The following is a 21,749-nucleotide window of genomic DNA, read 5'->3' as shown; positions in this document are numbered from 1 at the left end:
CCCCTCGAGTCTGTCCGACGAGAACTAACTGGCCACTTTGAAAAGTTGTTGTTAACCGACGACTCTATCCTAAACACATACCACAGCAACACGGTAGTTTTTACACTCTCCAGCTCCGAGATTATCCACAGGTAAAACACTTAAACTATTACAGTACTTACTATATTTTATAATATAATATTAGTATGATATATTTATTGATTTAGATTTATTTTAGTAAATTTAGCAATATTCTTAATACGATGCACGAATTTAATAAATAGAAAAAAATAAAAATATTTTTCGTACCATAAAACAATAATTTTAAAATTTCGATCGATAGAACAGTAAAATGCACGTACACATAATCATTTTTTTTTTAAGTAAAAATATTTAAAAAAAAATAAACAATTCACAGAATTTTAAAATTTAAGTCATTGCTAAGAAAACAATATATTATTTTTAAATTAATTAATTAGTCGTAATAATGTTACAAGAATAAAATAATTTTATTTAACATATATTTTTTATAATAATTTAGAGCTACGTACTTTTTTTAAGGAAAAAAATATATTTTATGTACAAACGATAGGTAGGTGCTCCATAGATAATGTTTGTTTTAAATCTTACGGTACACGTATCATGTAGTTGTGCTATAGACATTTTAAGTGTAAATTTTAGTGATCTTTTAGTTCTTTGAAAAGGTTAAGCTTATAAACTTTTATTTGATTTTGTTATCTTACGTACCTACCTAGTTATACAAAACAAATTATACTTTCGACAAAATTTAAAATCACTATTTTTATCAAGCAAGTTTGTCCTAATACGTCTTGTGTAATGTATAAGCACCATTAAAACTTTCTATAGAGGCTTAAAATAAAGTTAAGCACAATAACTTTTAAGATTATAAGTGATAATACGTACGTCAGTCACGCAGTACCTGCATCAAATAATGGAAATATTGTTTTAACTGTCATGCTCACTTCTGAAAAATATCGTATAAATAAATGAAATAAATCGTCAATACAATTAATGATTTTTATTTCACACTGTTTCTAAAGTGTTTCCATTTCCGTAGAGTGCGCGTACCATATAGGCACTCGACGCGTTTTACGAGCTTAAAAAAATATATTTTGGTAAAATAATTTTTATATTTTTATTTTGGTTTGTTTGATCATTTTTTGTCGAACAAACACGTCACGCTTGCGTGTACCTGAATATGCATTTGTTTGATGATTCGTGTAGGTTGACATATAGATACACAAGATATACATATAATTTCATTTACCGAACGATTCGACACCACGTCCGTTCTGCTTCCCTCGTGTGCAGTCTAGAGCCCCCGGGGAGGGTTTTATTAATGAGTCCGTTTTTAAACGCCAAGTATCTTTAATGACTCCATGAGTGGTGACGGATGTTACGGATCACCTGAAGGGAGGTTTCCAGACGACAACACTATCCGATTTCGCTGAATCACCGTCAGAATATACGTTTGTATGTGGGTACAGTGTGACGATTTACAATAATACTCACTCTCATTTTATCATTTATAACTATAGTTACTATACGTGTGTACCAATTTTGATTTTTTGATTTTTTTTCAAATCTATTAAAAGGCCATACTCTCATAAATTTTATAATGTCATTTATCGACCATACACTGTGGTTATACCTACATTTTTTTTCCAAATAAAAACCACCCTTTTTACGCAAATCGTTGAGCTAATGATTTTTTTTTTTTAATAATTAAGTGCCCACAAACCTAAATCAGTATTGAAGAGAGAGCAGTTTTGAGTTGCTAAGCAATGTGTACCGCGGATAAAGGTCCACGATAGTGCGGCTTAAAATATACAGAGGGTATACAATGATAAAGTAAATGATACTCGAAATGTCCAAAAATCAGAATATTTGAATAAATGCTCAAATTAATGATGAAATGTGGGTGAGCGTGATTGGCGTGAATCACCCTGTACACTAATACGTCATAATAGAATAATATTCACTGCGGGGTGGATATAACGGCACAACCGGCACACAGACAACAATATTATTTAATCAAGACGCATAAATCGTGCATACTTTGTATTCCTTCGGTCCGGGCCCGTAGTAGGTACCTAGGTATATAAATAATATTATTGTTGTTGTTGTTATAATTATCATATCTCTCGGGCCGCGGTGGTTAAGTGCAGCCGATAAATCCCAGGTTTGTTTCTTCTTCGCCTATGCAAGATGATCAATTAAAATAATATCTCTAGCTAATACCGCCGCCGTATCCCGTTTCAGAGCCGATAATGGACCGTCGTCGTGTTGTTATCGCAAGTAGTTTTATCTTTTATAGGTAGATGAAGTGTATAAATGTGTGTGTGTGTGTGTGTGTGTGTGTGTGTGTGTGTGTACGTGTGCAGGTGGCTGGGTGTTGGGTACCAAAATACATAATAATATTCACGAACACATCCCATAATATATATTGAAATTATGTTAATAGGCAACGCGTGTATTATAATATTATTATTGGGTATTATGTATATTTTTTTAATTTATAATTCTCAGCCACTACGGCCATTGGATTTTAAATTGAATAAATTCAGATAGGTAACGCACTAACGTATGAAAATAATGAGTTATTCGCGTATTCTATTTAAACAATTCAATTGTATTAATAACGCATTTAATATTGAAAATTACTATAATTTAGATAGGCCGCAGAGGAAAAAACAAAAATTAATTAAGGGACATGTTCACAAGTATTCAAACTTCAGAAAGTAAGGAGAATACGAGATCTCGGCTACTCGCACCTCTTTTTTACGAGTACGGTTTATTCAGTTAGAAATATGTACACGAAAAGTACCCTATAGTTGACGTCATATATAAGTTTCTCCTTTTTAGCATCTCTTTTCACGAGATGTTGGTTTATGAACTAACCGATTTGGAGTTTGTTGACGGTCGTTTTTCTGGAAATAACCGGTGATAAATTAAATTTGAATTTATTTAATATTTTATTATTTTTCTTACAATTGTATTTAACAATTAATACTTATAACAAAATTGGAAACACTTGATCGAAGCGTCCAAAACGAAACGTTATTTTAATTAGCATAATAATTATAATATGGTCCTTGTATCGTGTGCTTTTTTCCATCATTTATTCGCAACGCATACCACTTAATCGACGACCATCTACAAAAACGGCATACGAAAGTTTTTACAAATTTTTCCGATTTCCGATTAGAACAACGAATATATTTTCACCGAAAAAACGTTTCAAACTCGGCAATAGCGAAGTGACTCCTTAGGGCGGAATCTTAAGTCCCGATTTCATTTGTTTTATTTCGAATCGTTTCTCTGGAGAACAAATCCTATTGTGACGTTATAGCTTGATATTAACAAATATTTTTTTTTATTATCAATCATTGTTTGTTGGTATTGTGACATTTTACTTAATGAAACTAATAAATAGTTTGTAAATATTTGACATTCATATTAGTTTTTATAGATATCACTTGCACATGAATAATAATGCCACTTTAAAAATGAATTAAATATATCAAAAAACATATATTTGTGTATGTATCACTAATATTGCGTTTATTATTGTATTAAAATAAAAAAACAAAAAAATATAATATAAGTCCAAAAATAATTTTAAAATAAATATTTTTATACCTTATTATTATAATATTATATCATTAAAACTATAATCCAAATGATTCATTAGCTTTTTATAAATACTTATAGTCTATAAGGTTAAACGAATAGCGTTTTAATATATATCACTTAAATTCTTTAAAAGAAGGATAAAAATAAATAAATCAATAAAATGTAGCAGGTTAAAATGTTTATTTTTACAAATACTGGAATAAAACCACACCTATTAGCAAATGTATTCAACTTGACTGTAACAAATATTGTAAAATTATAATATCTTGGGGTGCACGTAGGTGATTGCCGTAGATCAAGTTATCCATAAAAAAAAAAACAAAACTAAATCATAAACTACTTTAACTAAGTTTTTGGTTTAATGTATTTATTGCTTATAGATGAATTTCCTAATATTAGCTAAATATTATGGTATACAATAATAATTTTAGGTGCTTCAAAAACTGCCAGGATACAAGTAATACAATAATTTTGTTCAATATCCAAGAAGAATAACCAATGACCCATGGCATGTTAGTAATCTAACCCTCTACAAAGATCTGAATATATAATGAGCATCCCTGAACATTATGGGATGTATCTAAACATCACAAACAAATCCATAAAAAACTTAATCTACATTTAAATCCTCTGATTTACAATCTATCCTCTCTTGATCTAATAAACACCACCGTGATCGCCTTAAAAAAAAATGGTTTAGGGCAGCGGAGGCTTGAACATTTTTTTCCTTGACTCACATGCTTAATATTTTTACATTGCCTATCCTAAATGTTTTCTCACTGCTCTGGATAGTGAATTCATAAGTTTTAAGTGGTTAAACAAATTTTTAAAATTATTCAAACTAAATTTTCCAGCCATAAGGCACTCATTAATATGTTTGTAAATCACGTGATTCAAATATACCTCCTTCAAGCCACCACTAGTTCAGAGGCCATATAACTTCTAGATAATAAGAATAAAAAACTAATAATTTAAAATTATCCATATGACCATTTTCGTTATTCCATAATAACTTCCAAACCTATTATCGTAGACATATAATATTATCCTTAGTACATAATATTAAATAACTCCAAAATTACATATTCAAATTTATATTTCGTTAAATCTGCATTAAAAGAAAAAATTTAACTGATTAACAATTCGTAGGAGAAAAATGTAATTATTATTTTGAAAAAAAGTTGATATCACTACAAGTCCCTCTTAGTATTTGAAAATATAATCTTAAGTATGCAAACTAAAAATATCAAAACCAAAATTTATATAAATTCACTATTAAAGGAATAAATGGGGCTGAGAATGCTTGGTGAATCAGTAATCGCACAATGTATACACTATACCATAATATACATATTTTCACTTCTCCGTAATATCAATGGATATTTTAACGACTTACGTTATTTAGTTTTATTGAAATTACTATACGTTCATCAAATTTAATTATATTGTATTAGGTAGATAGTAAATATTTCTAATAATAATAAAAGAAATCGTTAGTGATCGTTCGGAAATGGAACAATACAAATATATTGTTATATTTCTAAATCAAATGTTCATCTGAAATTATTAAATGACTTGGAAAATTGAACAGTAAGATAATAAAATACCTATGTAAACTTTTCAGACTTAAAAATATATTTTTATTTTATTATTCGTGGGTATACATTGTTTAAGTTATTACCAAAATTTGATGTCTACAAAGAAATTATACATTACTGTTAAATTACTGAACATAATGATTTTACTTTTTGATAAAATTGTCTTCAGACAACGGACAATAAAAATATGATGATTTACATAATTTATATTATTATATAATAATAGTTATAACTTGCTTAATATTAATTATTTTTGTTTAAGATTGATTTAAAATTTTGTATTTTTTAGTCCAGCGCATATAAAGTTTTTATTACACGTAGGTAAAGTATATTTTTTTGGTAGAGAATAGAAAAATTATTCCAGTTTCTATGATTCTATTTTAGAAAACTTAGTGTTCTACCTGTCATGTTTTTGTGGTAGATACACATAAATATTTTTTTCTTCCTCTACTACAGTCTACTCAAATATTAAAATGTTCAACTAAAATGTAAAACTTCAACTGTTAAAATAAAAATAAAAATGCATCAGAATATTAAATATAATATATAATTAAACATTTATTTAGATGTATGTTAAGACTTAACAACTGATTTCACGTTCAACATGCGTATTTAACTATTAAACTATTTATTTACATTATATTTTTGTATAGTTGATTAGATTTTAAATGAATCACGATATTATTATACTTTAGATCAAAAAAATACCAATTTATTATTTTGTTCTGTTATTTATAGTAGTAATATAATCATGCCTATTCATACAAAATCATTTGGTCTCCTTTCACAAAAATATTTTTTAAGTGGGCGTTTCATTAACATTTTTCAGGGGGTTTTATATAGGCAATAAATATTGAATATTAAAACATATTTATATATAAATTCAAAGCATTTTATAGTTACTATTGTAGTTATGACTTTAGTTGTTGCGTAAATATCAAAATTGTATTATAAATACTATGACGCAGTTCGCCTACTTTGGCTTCTACATAGTGCGATTTCTGAGGAAAAACCATTTATTATTAAATCGAAATGGAATAATAAGGGATTTTTGGAGAAAATATAGAATTTGAATACCTATATTAAAAAAGTATTCATTTTCCAATTTAAGAAGTAAAAAAAGATATTACAAGATATTGTATTTTTATTTTGAAAGTTGTAACTTTTCTTTTAGTCACTTTTTTTTAAACAAAACAATAGGTATGACAAGAATACCAAAATATTGTTGTTGTTTTTTTAAATAGTTCAATTCATGTATTTACCGCTACATAAACTGATTGAATAAGTACTGTACTCCGTATGCATGACGATGTAAACTAAAAATTCTGGTGGCGTATAAGATGGTCCCCTAGATAAATATTATTTTTTTTTTGTGCTTACATCGAAATTGTTATTTGTATTTATTAAACAGTTCGTGGGACGCATAAAAACCTACGATTCCGAAATATAATGACGCGATCGGTATGAATGGTTGGAAAAATCCGTTTATAATTCTGTTTTTCACGTCATGCTGTGCCTATATATACTTACGTATAATAACGTGTCACGCCAAAGTACTGGTGTTGTACACGACGGTAGATCGAGGACAGCTCTCGAATCCCTCAAATCCCGATACACATGATAATAATAATAATAATAATAATAATAATATATTAGTATGACAAGTCCACACACGAGCACCTGTATAATATACAACACGCGGTACGATCTGGCAATCCAAAAGATGATAAATTAACAACACGCGGGTACCTATACCTATATATTGATTGATTGATCGAGTATGGGAGGAAAAGTGTGGGCGATAAACGGCGGTTTTTTTTTTTTCGTAAATGGTGCGTGCTTACCAGTGTACGATGTAGTAGTATTATATATTATTGTATATCCGATCGAAAAACATGAATTTCTGTCGTAAGTACAGCAGCTCTGTTATTGTGATAATATCATAATATTATTATGATGATATGTGCTTGCGCGTATGACGTGTACACGTACCAGTTTTCCTATGACGTGCACGATGCGCTCTAATGGACACGATTTGTTTGGATACATGTATCGTGTTATTATTGCGAAGAAAAGAGTCGTCATTTCGGTGGGAGGGGGGGGGTTGGTTCTACTGCGGAGAACGAATTATAATAATCCGCTGCTCGCAGAGTTGGATTCCACGCGCGAAGTGTTGTCGCGCGGCGCAAGTGGGCTAAAGTGGTTGTCACACTGGCGAGACCTAATGAGCCGCATTTAATGAATATTAATTCGAAACCGTTATACGAAATTAATGAATATCCGGGTACATTTCGAGAGAGTTTTTACACGGTGGGCACTCACACGAGTGCTATTATCATACCTATATTGAATCATTGCGGTGTTCATTGCGAAAATCCCACGATATTAATTTTTTAATTCTGGACCCCGAAATAATAATATAGTGTTCGAAAAATAAATAACAATACTGATAGTCACGCTGGACTCTGAACCGGACCATAAATAAACATTGCGGTGTGCTTACGCCGATATCCCAATAATCGGATTGAATAATAATTGTTTATCTATTTATTTATTTGTTCGTCCAGAAATATAATAGATACGGGCTTAACAACAATATTTAAAATAATTTTTAACACTTAATGAAAGGAATATGAACGCCATAGACCTTATATACTACTAGACAAGTAACGGAGGTATGGAAAGCGACAAAAGATAGAGGGCGCTTTTCCGTTACCGAGTTACTAATAATATGACGTGTGGTAATGCGGGATAGAACAGTGAAATATATGGATCAGTGGTATTCGACCTTTGTGGGTTAACGACCTAATTTTTCTTGCGACCTGTTTGAAAATAATGTCCAATGTGGGGGGCCACCACCCTCCCCAGACACCTTCATTTTTTCATTTACCATAATTATAAAAGAAACTATTACCCTTATTTCGTTAATTTTTTTATTAGGTATTCATATACATAATATTTTTCATAACTAATTCTTTGGCAGCTCAAAGCTCATCCCGAATTATTCGTGACCTGAAATTTCATCATGACTCTATGGTTGAAAACCACAAGTATAGATTATTGTATTTTGTCTTCGAGACAGCTGCCTACATCACTGCTAGATGTTGTACCGCCGCTTGCAATGCTGTTGTTATACACATTATTTCTATAGTAGTACAACCCCTACGATTAATGCAAAAACACAAAAAAAAATATTTAATTTTCAATATGAAATAGCGATGAACTTACAATTTACAAAGTTGTAATAAACCATATTATAATCATAAAAGTATAAACATTTTTCATTCAGTCTAGACATGATGAATGGTGGTGAAACATATAAATATTACGATTTATTTTTTAACTCACAATATATTTTAATCAAAGGAAATTTATAATATTATTACCACAATATTAATATAAAATAACATGCCAATTTATCAAACAAAGAAAACTAATTTTCTCCTGAAAAATTATTATTACAGTAAAAATCTTTACAAAACTAACAGTCAAAATAAAAATATCATGTAAAATTAAGTTCTTGATTTAAATTCAATACTTTTGGCATTGGATATATAGTTATAGAAATAACTTGTTATCTAAACTATATTTAGTATTCTTGTATTATTAATTTCATTTAATGATGATAAATTAACACTATATTCGTTTTATTACCCAACTTTGATTTTCAACTAAAATGTACCCATAACCCTCCTGTAATATGTGAAATTTAAAGATTTAATTATAATTTTTTTTTCTTTATTGGTTAAGCATCTAATACACAGGTTATTAGCTTTATAAATGTTACATTTTAACGTTGAAGGTTATATACCATTATACAATTTAGTTGTTTTTTAAGTAAATATAATTTAATAATTTAAATGATTTGCTTTTACTTAGACTATAGTTTAAACTACAAACTACAAATAAATGTTTTTATCGACCTTTAACGTTTCAATAACAATTAGTTGCCTAAATTAAATTGAAGTGATAAATTAAAAAGTCATCAAACAATTACATAATATAAAACAAGTAATCATTGGCAATATGAGTTAATGAGTTTAATGACTCAGGTTTTGCATATATCATTATCCTTACAGAACAGATCAGTTTTGATATTTTCCGATTATTTGACGACTTTTAAAACTCTCCTGCTCCAAAATCTTCAACTGAGACTTTACTTCATACATTTTCAACCCCAAAGTTCGGATGATAAAGAGATGTACTAACAACTGTCCTCCTTCATACTCACTAATAATACTCTTGGTATCATCAAATATAATATTATACATATAACACATTTAATCACATCATATTTAACTGTCCTATTTTTCCTTCCTTGTATACCCAAATTGTTCACTTTTATCCTCGCTGGCTAGGTCCTAATTTTAACCAGCTTTATATTTTTTTTCCTTTTTTCTAACCATTTTGTAATCGCCTTGTAATATGGTACCTACATTTGATGTTAATATAAGTGTTGTCCTAAATATAATAAAGATATTATTAGAAAAGTAAATTTCACGATGTATTATACAAAATTCGATGAAACATTTGATCATTTAATGGCAAGCATTTATAACTTCCAGTTTAAGGAATAAAATATGTTTGAGTAGTTTTTATCAGTAAATCTAAAATATTATTATATTAAGCATGTACGTTTAGCTCTTATCTAAGTTAAGCCGCATAAGTTGTTTAGTGAAACACAGCTCTATTCGTCCAAACTTAAAATTCAAAGAGGGCTATTATCTTTAAAATAAATATAATTATAACTCAAAGAAAAAAAAAGTTATTTTAAAATAATTCATTATAATAATTAAGATTATTATTTATGAAAAAATGGCGAATTAACATAATACAAATTATAAATTTAACTCAAACATGTGGCTTCATTTTTTACAATTCAACCTGTCAACTATATTATGTTAACTGTCGTGTTTAAAAAAAAACAACTTGTTACTAAATGAAAACTATTTCCTACAATTAAAAAAAAGGCACTAATGTCCTTGTGATCGAAGTTAATAAAGGGCCATAAAAAACTACCAATGACTTATTTCAATAGATAATAAGTAGGTATTCAATGAACATTCATCCAACAATATAAATATATAATTACGTTTTACGTCAAATCCTCCTTAACCCTCCATTAAAATACCTAGTTTAATCATGAACCGGGAGAAATTTAAAAGAGTACAATATATTTTATCTCTATTTCGTAGAACGAAACAGGCTCGAACTATTCAGCTTTTAAATTCTTTTCATTATTTATAAAAATAAAAACAATACTTCACGGTGGTTTTAAACTTTCAATTTTTAATTAATTAGCGTACTCATTTGAATAATACATTATTTTTTTTTTTTAAAGAAGTGAAAATATTGTGCACTAATGTTTAGTGTTAATTATTTAATTCGATAAACAAAAAATAATAATGTAGTAAGTAAGACTGTTACTGATAATCATCGCATTACACGTTTACCCAGCATGGCATAACATGGAAAATTACACAGTACTACATAGAACATTTTTTTGCACATCAACACAATATAATACTTAAATATCACAACGTATATAAAATATAGCTTTTAATAATAGCAACTAATGTTCACAAAAAAAACTTATTAGGTGTGTACTGTGTATCTACCAACATAAATTACTGCAGCGCTCTTTTACACCGGTGCAAATCGTTATAAGCCATCTACCCAACACGACACGAATAATATTATTATAACAATTCACTGTTTACTGTGTGTGCCTGAGTTTCATTTGCAGATATCAGTGAAAGGGTTCACTGTAAGAGTTATCCCACTAAATAAATTCACTCGCAATTCCTCCCCAACCGTCCCCTCTGGCTCTCCCCCCCCCCCAAAAAAAAAAACAAATGTTCACGTCTTGATACGACTATCAATAACTGTTAATGTCTTATTATTTTTCCCCTTTATAAATCGATTTGGTTAAGTTAGGATAACACAATTCAAACTCTTGTGTTTTCAAAAAATATGTTTTTTAAATTTAATTATGTATACTTAATTTAATTGGATTGGCTAAAACAAAGCATTATCAATCGAGATACAAAGTTTTGAATTAAATCATTAAATGGCTTAATATTAAAAATGTTTGAAATGAAAGTGTTCAATTTCATTCGACTAAAAAAAAAAACCAATAAAATGTTTCGAATGAAAACATTCTAACTATATGTAATAATACGTACATAAGTATATTTAATTTTAGTTGGTTCAAAGATAGTCCTATCTGTAAAAGTTACCTTTATGTGTCAAGTTATCTTTATGGTTTGTGATTCTTGCATAAAAACAGATTTTATTTGTGCACTGGGTTATAAGTTGTATTTTACTTCAAGCCTACGAACCTTAAGCCTTCTCAATTATCCTAAAAAAATGCAGGTTTCTCGTCTACCCTTCGTCTAACTTAACCTTATGACGACCATTAACCACACCCTGGAGCATCGTTAGTGTACGGTTTCTCCCCTCAAGCCACAGGGCTATAAAATATATACTCAACCTAAAATATGCTCATTACACAGTATGTGTTTATAATATGTCCAACTTAAATAAAAAGAAAATTTACCTGAAGAATAAATTTCATTAGTGTACGGAAAAATAAATTGTATGAAAGACTCCAGTCCATCAAATTCAAAGGTTCAGTTGTGCCTATTAGTATGCAGTTAGAATATAATATAGTTACATGAATTACTCATGGACTGTTGAGTACTTGAGTATATATCACAACTATCGACATATACGCTGTAATAATAAATATAAAACCTATACATATTGAGTAGACTTTGTTCATAATAATTAGAGTACTGTTGTTATATCATATGAAATCCATAAATTGCCGCTTCGTATTATAATAAAATATTATACCCTGATGAAATAACTAAATTTGCATGTTAAATATATTTTTAAGCTTTTAAAAAAAAACATTATTTCATAAAATGTCTTAAAAAAAAGTCTAAGAGGAATCCGACGCCTGCATTGCCGGTGTATACGCATCTACCCATCTCGTTCCGGAAATAAAAAAGTAAGATAAATTCAATAGCATTCAACAAATGTAATAAAGTTTTCCATATTTTAGATTTTAAGCGGAGAGATGAATGTATTGATTTTACAATGATGTGTGTTTTAATACTTATTTTGTTTGTTTGTTTGTGTCTGTTATCATGGTTTGGGCAGTAAATGTTCTTCAATTTTCTTGAACAGCAATTTTTCTGGTAGAAAAGTGAATCTAGTTGATGCATTCGGGAGGTCAAAACTTAGAATCCTAATAGTTTTCAAAAGCAACAGAAAAAATAAACAAAAAATTAGGGAGAAACGAAGAATTTCAACGCAAATTAGTTTTCAGTTTTGGTTTTTACTTTTTAGTGTAACTCTAACAAAAATAATCGTAGATACATGAAATTTTCACTGAATATTTGTGTTAGCGTTTTCTATGCACCATACAACCATACAATTTTCAAAATATTTTGACTTCTGTTGAACTATTTATAGGCATATGAAATTTTCGATTATTATTTGTGTTTTTTAGACTAAAGTCGATAAAAAAATTTACGCTCCGTTGAAAAACTTGTAAATGTAATACAAGGTTTTTCGTAAGTTGTTGCATTGGAAATAAAAAAAAAGTTGAATGTAAATCCATAATAATTTTGACAATTTTGACGAAATTCTAAAAAATCACAAAAATTAGCAAATTATATTTAGTTAGAAATTCATAAAAGTTTTTCGTTTTATATCTTAGACTTCAAAATGTAATACAAGATTCCTTACAAGTCTGTCTACTTTTATCAAGAAAAAAATTTTTACCGGAAAGCCAAATTAAATGTTTACAGTATCAGATATTCACTCGATTTCTTTTGTAGCGATTTTCTTATTGTGTTGAAAGTCAGAAACGAATTACTGTGGACACTTGATATTCACACCATATGTTTATTTTATTATTTCGTATACTTGATAAAATTTTCAAAATATTTTGACTCGTTTTATGCTGCTGATGGACATTTTCAATTTTCATTTCTTTTTTCTATAAATGTCAATAAAATGATATTGATTGGGCCAAAAAGCATGAAAATTGAATATTGTAACAATAGCAAATGAAAAATATTAAGAGTACATATTATGCACGATTTTTTTTTTATTAGCATTTAAAGTTCGAATTTGGGCAACATTTCGTATTAACGCAAAGAATAACGTTTATCATTTGTTGTAATTCGGTTCCAAGACAGCCCAATTTTACATAGGTATATTTAATTTTTTTCCAGCATCACCGACAATTTAAGAATAATTTTAATTCAACTTTCCGGCTTCCATATTAATAATTAGTGAGAACAATATAAAATATCCTAGACTGACATCCGGTCTCCTCAAAGAATCGTTTTTCGTGTACAATGATTTGACATCATTGAACTCAAATTTAATACCATCCATTACGGTGACCTCCTAGACACTTAATGTACAACAGAGCGACATCCACTAACCCGTTTGTTTTGTTTTTTTACTGTTATAGAAACATATTATACTCGATTTAAATCATTTGTACAATGTACATTTATTTACCTAGCTATTATAGTTCATTGCACAATGGGATAATAACAATTAATAATTGTCGTTATTAGATGAATCAAAATATTTAAAAAAAATTCCCATAATAAATTGGTGGAAAGGCGGTTACGCGAAATGTTTTGCTTGTTTTTATAAAAAAAAAAAAATAACCTCCCTAAAAATTCGACTAAGCCTCAGTGTCTGCGTTCCATATATACTTCATCGAATCGAATCATCATAAAGCAATATAAATATTGTACATGATAACAACCGTGGCGAACGGCCATAAATGGCTATAAAGTATAAACCGGTGTATTAAAGGTGATCCGTATAATCGGCAATTATCGACAAACTCGCGGTGGTTGCGGCTCTTCGCAGCGATAAAATCTGCAATCATTTCAATAATGTTATTATTATTATTGTTCGCCTGCGATACACAATACCTATGCCGTTTGTAAAACACGTGTACCTATTGTTTCTTTTTTTTTTCTTCCGCATAAACCGTTTAACATGTAAATCCAAACGTTGATTCGCAAAAGTTAAAGTTTGGTTACAACCTATATAAATTCACCGAGTAGCTGTGCTAGTTTAATAGCTGTTGTACAACACACACGAGTCGAGCAGTATATTTTATCGTACCTATTTTATAGTCCAGTTTGCGAAACGGGCGATCTGCAGGGACGTCTGCTGAAATGTAACGTTTACACAGGGTGATTCGCCCCATTCCCGCTCAGTGCTCACCCCTATTTCGTCTTCAGCGCGTTATTATTTCGTTCTAATTCAGATTTTTGTAAAATATTTTAAGTATCACTAGATAAAAGACATTACTATTATTTTCCTCTGGCTCTTAAATTCCTCATGCATGAACGTGACGTAAAAATGTAACATTTATACAGCGAGTGATTCACCGATCATGCCCAGTGTCCACCCTCTATATCGTACGAATTCTGATTTTTGTACATTTTTAGGATGATTTTAATAACAATATTATTTTTAAATGCTTGAATTTTTCAATTCATTTAAAACGAGTTTCCATACGTCTGAAACGTCTCCTTGTTTCAAATGATCACCTTTCTTTTTTTAACTGTACATTTCACAGACATATGAGTTTATTGAAAATGTTGATGTATTTAAATCAACAATTCAACGAGTACCTTCCTCCTGAGTACGTGCCTAATTCAACTTTGTAAACTAAAAATAAAACCTATACAATGATATGTAAAACAGATCTAATATTTAGTATTACTTGGCGTACTTATTATACTCTTACAATTCCACATATTAAAAAATAATAATAGTTTTACATTGATGCCTGTAATTTTTAATTATTTAGATACAAAAAAAAATCCAGATACAAAAAATATTCAATTGCTCGACACTAAATTTACAGTTTCTGATTTGAAAAAAAAAACATATTTCTATAACATTCGTCAAATGGCATACAAAATACGGTTATTTGAAATATAACCTTAAAGCTTAAGTGTACTTAAAAATACCAAAATTCTAAAAATCAGAATTTAAATAAACGCGTCATTTAAAGGGTAAAATGGGTAGTGAACACGCTTGGTGAATCACCCAGTATAAATAAACACGCAGAACTTTTAAAGCCGTTGTTTTCTGAGAAAAAAACAACTGAATTTGCGTGTGGGTTTGAGTTGTTTAAATCGAAAATCCGAAAACCCGATACACATGTGATTTACCTTAATGGTCTCAGAATTGTATTGGAATATATTGTATATAGCAATATTATTCTTGTCAGTGTAACACAAGAATATGTCACCTTGTATCCAACATTTTATAAATGGGATTTACTAGCCGTCGCGGTCGAGAACACGAGAATGTTAAAAACCAATATTTTCCAATATAGGAATCAGATTACTATTACAGCGACCGTTTTCCCAATGGGATAAAAATGATCAGCTGCAAAACGGACACTATACTACACTATAATATTATATGTTCCGAGGCAAAATTCATTATGACTCTCTTCCACGAATATAAACTCTTTTTCTCAACCCTCCGTTTTATTTTGTAGATCAAAAATAGTATTCGGCTCCCTTGTTTACGGGAATTAAAAACGAGTGCCAGAAATACATAGAAATAATATAATGATTTTATTAATTTAAACCTACCTACCTACCAATCTATAAAATATATATGCATTATACATACTAGCTGACCCCGTGCACTTTGTTGCTAAAAATGCCAACTCTATATGATTCAACTTTGTTCAATTCAATATTCGGTGTAATGGTGTTCAAAACTTAAAAATGTTCATCGATCATCTCGAATCTCAAAATAATTGTGCGAGTTCCACTTTAAAATGCGAATTTCAGAAAATACTTTCTTACAGTGCACACTTACACGGTGGTACGATTTGTTTTATATACCATGACAAAACTTTCAAACTGAATAGAATAATAATATACCAAAGTACTATTGTTTTCAACTAATTGTAGCACAGTTAATAACTAATGTTTCATAATAGTTAGGTACACTAAATATACAAAAATGAGACGATTTCATAAGAATTTCATATTGATCATCGTTTCTTGACCATTTTTTCAAACATTTCATATTATGTTTTAACAATATGTTTTCGTTGTAAAATGAATTACATATATGTATAAATATTGCGGAAAATAACTAATAGGTGTATTTATTTTCAACGGTAACGTTTGTAAATGATAACGAACTTGACTTCATAGTCAACGATAAACGTCTCATTCAACACTTCATAGTTCATACATAATACAAAATATATCTAATAAAATGCGATTAAATACTTTCAACTCAGAAAAATTTCTCTTTTTATAAATTATCACGCGTTAAAGCCTAAAATTGACCTTATGCGAAATATCGAGACACAGAGAAAATATATCAATCATTATTATGTAATTATACCAAGAATAATAAAATATGGTTTAATTATCACTACTATGAATACTGGGGGGAGGGGGCTAAATAATACGTGTACCTATTAAAAGTAAGTATATGTATGTACCATTATTATTTATTCAGGAATCACTAAACTAAGTATAACTGTAAATGAAACAGAACAAAAAGGTTGCCAAAAATTGGAAATCATGTTTTGTATAAATTGAGGATAAAGCTTAGAACCATTATAAACAGAGAATACTTAAAACTAAGTGTCTATAAATGTCACAATAACTAATAAGTAATCGGTAATACCAATAGTTACAATTTAATTGAAAACTATTGAGTTTCAATTGATTATATTTTATGAAATATTGGTCATTGACTATTGATTACAATAGAATATTTATACATTTATAATTTACAATCCAACATCAAATTAATATATTTTTAATTTTTCAAGGAAAAAACAGTGCAAAATAATATTGCGCACTGGTTAATTTATCAATTTTAAAATAAAATAAAACTATTCATTTATCATTATATTTTTATGTGATGAATTATTTTCTGGCGACGTGACTTAATGCATTTTTATTTAAACTAAGAGTCGAGCGATAAAAACCTATTTGCATAAACACCTTAAGAATAAACTGACTTGAGTACCGAGTAAAATTTAAAATATTGCTCCCCTGACAATTCGTTTGCTAACAAGGTATACATACGTATTAAGGATAAAGTTGACATACTTTACCGACTGTAATGCGCTTATTATACGCTATTTAAGTCTGCCGATCAACCGTTTATTGCTACTGGTTTGATATTCTTCGATAAGCAGTTATCAATAAGGTAGGTATTGTATTTCGGAGACCTTGTACGAAGTTTCCAAAGTTAAAATATGTATAGAAAATAATTATTTATAGATTTATTTGGTTTTATTGAAAAATGTTTAATTTTCAATATAATTTTACATTAAAAACCCCATTCAATATGTTGCAATTGGAAAAATAAAAATAATTATATGTAATAACAAATATGTTTTTCATTTTCTAATTTATAAAACCTCAATTTAAATAAAAATAGGAAATATTTTAAGAAACAATGAAAAAATGATATAATAATATGAGGTATCATGCGTTGTATGTAACATTTTAATAAAATGTTTAAAAAAGACAAAAACAAATAATGCAGAACTGACAATATTTCGATTTAAATTTTAAAGTAAAAAGTACCCATTACGCAGCTAATTTTAGTAATGAAATATTATTAAAATTGATCCCCAAGACAAAACGTTAAAACATATTTTATTTCTCTGATCTTATTTAAGGTACCTATCAAATTGAATAATAAAAATATACCTACATCAAATACATTGACATTTTTTTTATCTCTGTCCCTGTTTTACGCATATTTTCATCAAAATTACTGAGAACATAAAACATATTAAACAATTCAAAGAAATATTTTGGATTACGCAGTATTATAAAGATGAAAAGCTGACATCAAACTTATTGGATAAGTTGACATGTAATTCTGCCGACAGATTACAACTCGTCTGTCAGACTATGTCAAAACATATCCCAGTGCGTAATTTCCAGCAATTTCAGCCCCGACAGCCGGAGACATTGTTTTACAATAATCTCACAAAGAATGCGGTAACCCAATATTTATGAACACGGCGATCCTTTTCCAACAGCTTTTGAACAGTCATATTTTATTTACTGCAAAAATCGCAATATATTATTTCGCAAAGGCGTTGATTAAAAAAAATAAATAACAAAGCACAAATAAAGGTCCAATATTCTTTCAAGTTCTCAGCTACCTTCCCACTATACCTATCGGTCATTAATTATAGATTCTACAGACAGTAAAGACATTTGATATATGCCGATAAGATTTTCTCGAAAATTACCTTTTTTTTGCCATCTCACAATCTATTACTTATTCTATTTTTCTGTACACAAAATGATGTAGTTTATCTCGAAAGAAAATTAACAACATAAATCTGTCCAGACGACGTTTATTACATTTTCACTCAGCTTTTCCTAGTACAATCACTTTGGACGATTTCATAGAAGTATCCACAAATTATTTTAATTATAAACTTCCATTGCACATCGCCGGATAGTGAGATACTTGTTGAATTATTTACGCCAATCGCCGTATACGACTCAAAATAGTTAAAGCGTGGCCGTCTTTGGAATGTATGACATAAGGTTTATGCTTTAAATTCTATTGTCTGTAGGTGGTATGGAATTTTAGACATATCTCATGCGATAGGTAGGTATAGTGTCTACAATGCATGTAAAGCTTAACGTATGAATTGAGAGTACTCAAATAATTTAGTTGATTTTACTTCCACGTATATAGCTTAAAATATTTGGCCAATTCAATGACGGTTTACAACCATATCTTTATAGAGTCGTTTTTTACTACCTACACGACCGAAACAGTATTTCGTATGCGTTTTCAGTTTTTATTTCAATCCGGCAATAATATTTAAACTTGACAAACACGATTGTAAAACGAAGATAGTTTTTTTTTTATGAAATATCAATCATAATCCTTACAGTTCAACTCAATTCTATAGCGTCTAGAGCACTTTGTATTTTATAAACTTATTCGGATCGTCAAAAATAGCAATTTAAAAAAAGTTTAAACCAATATATTATTTTATGTTTATTTTTTGTAGAGTAAAACCATATGAGATATAATAGATTTATGTTGTAAGAAGATATATTTGGAAAATCATTTATTTAATTTGTCAATTACTGCAGTAACAATTCACTATGCATCGTTTTTAACAATATTAAAAAACATAATTGATATTTAAATCTCCCGAGTAAAAAATGAAATACTTTTTTTAAATTTATAACCGATTATTTTTAGCTATATCAATTGATAAAATGGATACAGTACATAGATTATAATTATTATACTCTGACCATCGAAAGAACATTCCATGGCTCGAAGAAAATCGGTTCTTCTGCTTTTTACCACACGACACTCTGCTAAAGTAGAACCTGTTTCGATGGTCGCCTGGGGACGCATAGAATCTGAGCAGTTACTTTTTTCTGGACAGAGTATAGCCTTTCCATAAATTGTAGTTTATTTTCAAAATACTTTTACTTGAGACAGCGAGAATGTCGAAAAAACACGTGCGAATAAATTAAATACGTTTTTAAGATGGAACTATTCAATTAATATTGAAACCTTTTTCAATTTAAATTATTGTTTCAAAGGCATGGTTTTAGTAGTTATTTGTTTGACAAACCAAGGTCCTTGAATACATTTTCTTGGAAATTCGTTTTGCAGATTTTGCAATTTTTTAATTTTTGTCAGCGAAGCGACAGTCTAATTTGGACATGCATAAGTTAGTAGTAAGTCTTATTATTGACGTACACAAAAGTGGAGAACATTTAATCTGAGGTGTAACTATTAGTAGGGGGTATTGGATTTTCATCTTTGTGTATCCTTGGTTTAGTTTTTTTTTCAGGTGGATTTTCCACATTAGTTTTTTGTCTAGGTAATATTAAAACCTACCACCCTACTTCTGACTTCCGAATTTGGATGCAACCAATAATTTAGCGATTTTAACCTATGAGTTATGATTTTTCTGTTTGGTGATCAACAAGTTGAATTTGTTTTGGTATAAATGAATAATAAATATAATTAGTAAGCAAATACATTTTGAATAAAATTCTTATAATTCTATATTCCTTTTTATCTCAATTATGTTTAAAAAAAATAATGAATTTATTCCTCTCAATAATTATAGGTACCTATAAATAACATAATCCAATCAACAGAAACTGCAATGCCGAATAGTAATATTATATTGAATATGAATATTATAAAAAAGAATAACTGTATCCCAATGGCCTATGTCATTGGGAGTATTTTTTTTGTTAATAAAAAAAACAAAAATTATAAAATCGAGCATAATGAGCTTATGCATTGAGTACTCAAAAACAATTAACATATTATTACGACTTCCATAATTTACTAATTAATACGGTTTTTAATGTTCACAGACTTTAATCGTATACAAATTGATAACATTTTATTCATTTTAATTTTATTACCTATTCTGTAAAATAAATGATTTTTTTTCATTTTTAACAACATATTATACAACAATAGTATACCTAACACAATATAGATTTTAGACTACCATAAGTTTGATTTATTTAAACCCTTGACAAGAAAAAATACATTTATGAACCCATGACACCGCCTGTATTTGTGAAAGTTATTATTAAGTAGATTTATATTTGACTATTCTCGTAAGAAAGGGTTGACTTTTCACTAGGGATTTGTCCCATATATACGATAACGTCATTGTGCTAAAATAACAACAAAGACAATTCTGTTATTTAACCGCAAGTAAATATAAGAAAAACACATTATTCGGGTATAATGTAAAATTGTACATTCTTTGCATAAATTCACCCCAAAAAATTTATTTCCAAATTTAATAAGTTACTGGAATGCATCCAAAAACATTGTTTTAGTATACTTTTAAAAATAAATAGGTATTTCCTTCGAGGTGATAAATAATATATATTCAGTATTCATACAGCCTTCCATTCTCTGTTAAAAGTATTAATCAAGAAAAATATCAAAATATCAAACAATAAAAAAAAATGTATCCATTATTGTATGTTGATTAATTTAATTTAATTTTAGTAACAAGTTATATGATTTATCATAATGAACAGTAGTTGTAACATGACTTAAATTAAGGCACGAGTATTGGAGCATTTTGAGTAACAGGCTAACATTAATTATAATATTTATTATTTTACTTTAAACGTTGTTTAAAATGTGAGCACAATAATTCCATAAAAAACATCAAATAGTTGAACATAATATGCACATATGTAAGATAAAACATGTACTATTATTTATTACATGCTATGGATGATTTTGGTCATAAAATAAATAAATAATGAAAGAATTTACTATGCACCTGACGGTAATGGTTTTACAATGATGAGTATTTTTTTTTTCATAGCTCCAATCATAATCTAAAATTCAGGTTTAAAACATATACGTAGTTGGTATAAAAACTTATTCTCGCTATTCAACTCTCTACATACGGCCAAACGT

The 21,749-nt window shown here is 28.8% G+C and overlaps 1 protein-coding gene across 1 annotated transcript in view; it reads left to right on the top strand.

The window, feature by feature from the left end:
• The window catches only part of LOC111040305 (allatostatins), a 33,199-nt gene continuing 11,450 nt past the window's right edge, over window positions 1–21,749 (top strand). The window contains exon 1 of the mRNA XM_022324168.1: window positions 1–131. The gene's annotated coding sequence lies outside the window, so the exon portion shown is untranslated. The remainder of the gene's footprint in view (window positions 132–21,749) is intronic.

Source organism: Myzus persicae, unplaced genomic scaffold (assembly GCF_001856785.1).
Source record: "Myzus persicae strain clone G006 unplaced genomic scaffold, MPER_G0061.0, whole genome shotgun sequence".
NCBI classification, from domain to species: domain Eukaryota; kingdom Metazoa; phylum Arthropoda; class Insecta; order Hemiptera; family Aphididae; genus Myzus; species Myzus persicae.
This window is presented reverse-complemented; position numbering and strand designations above follow the sequence as displayed.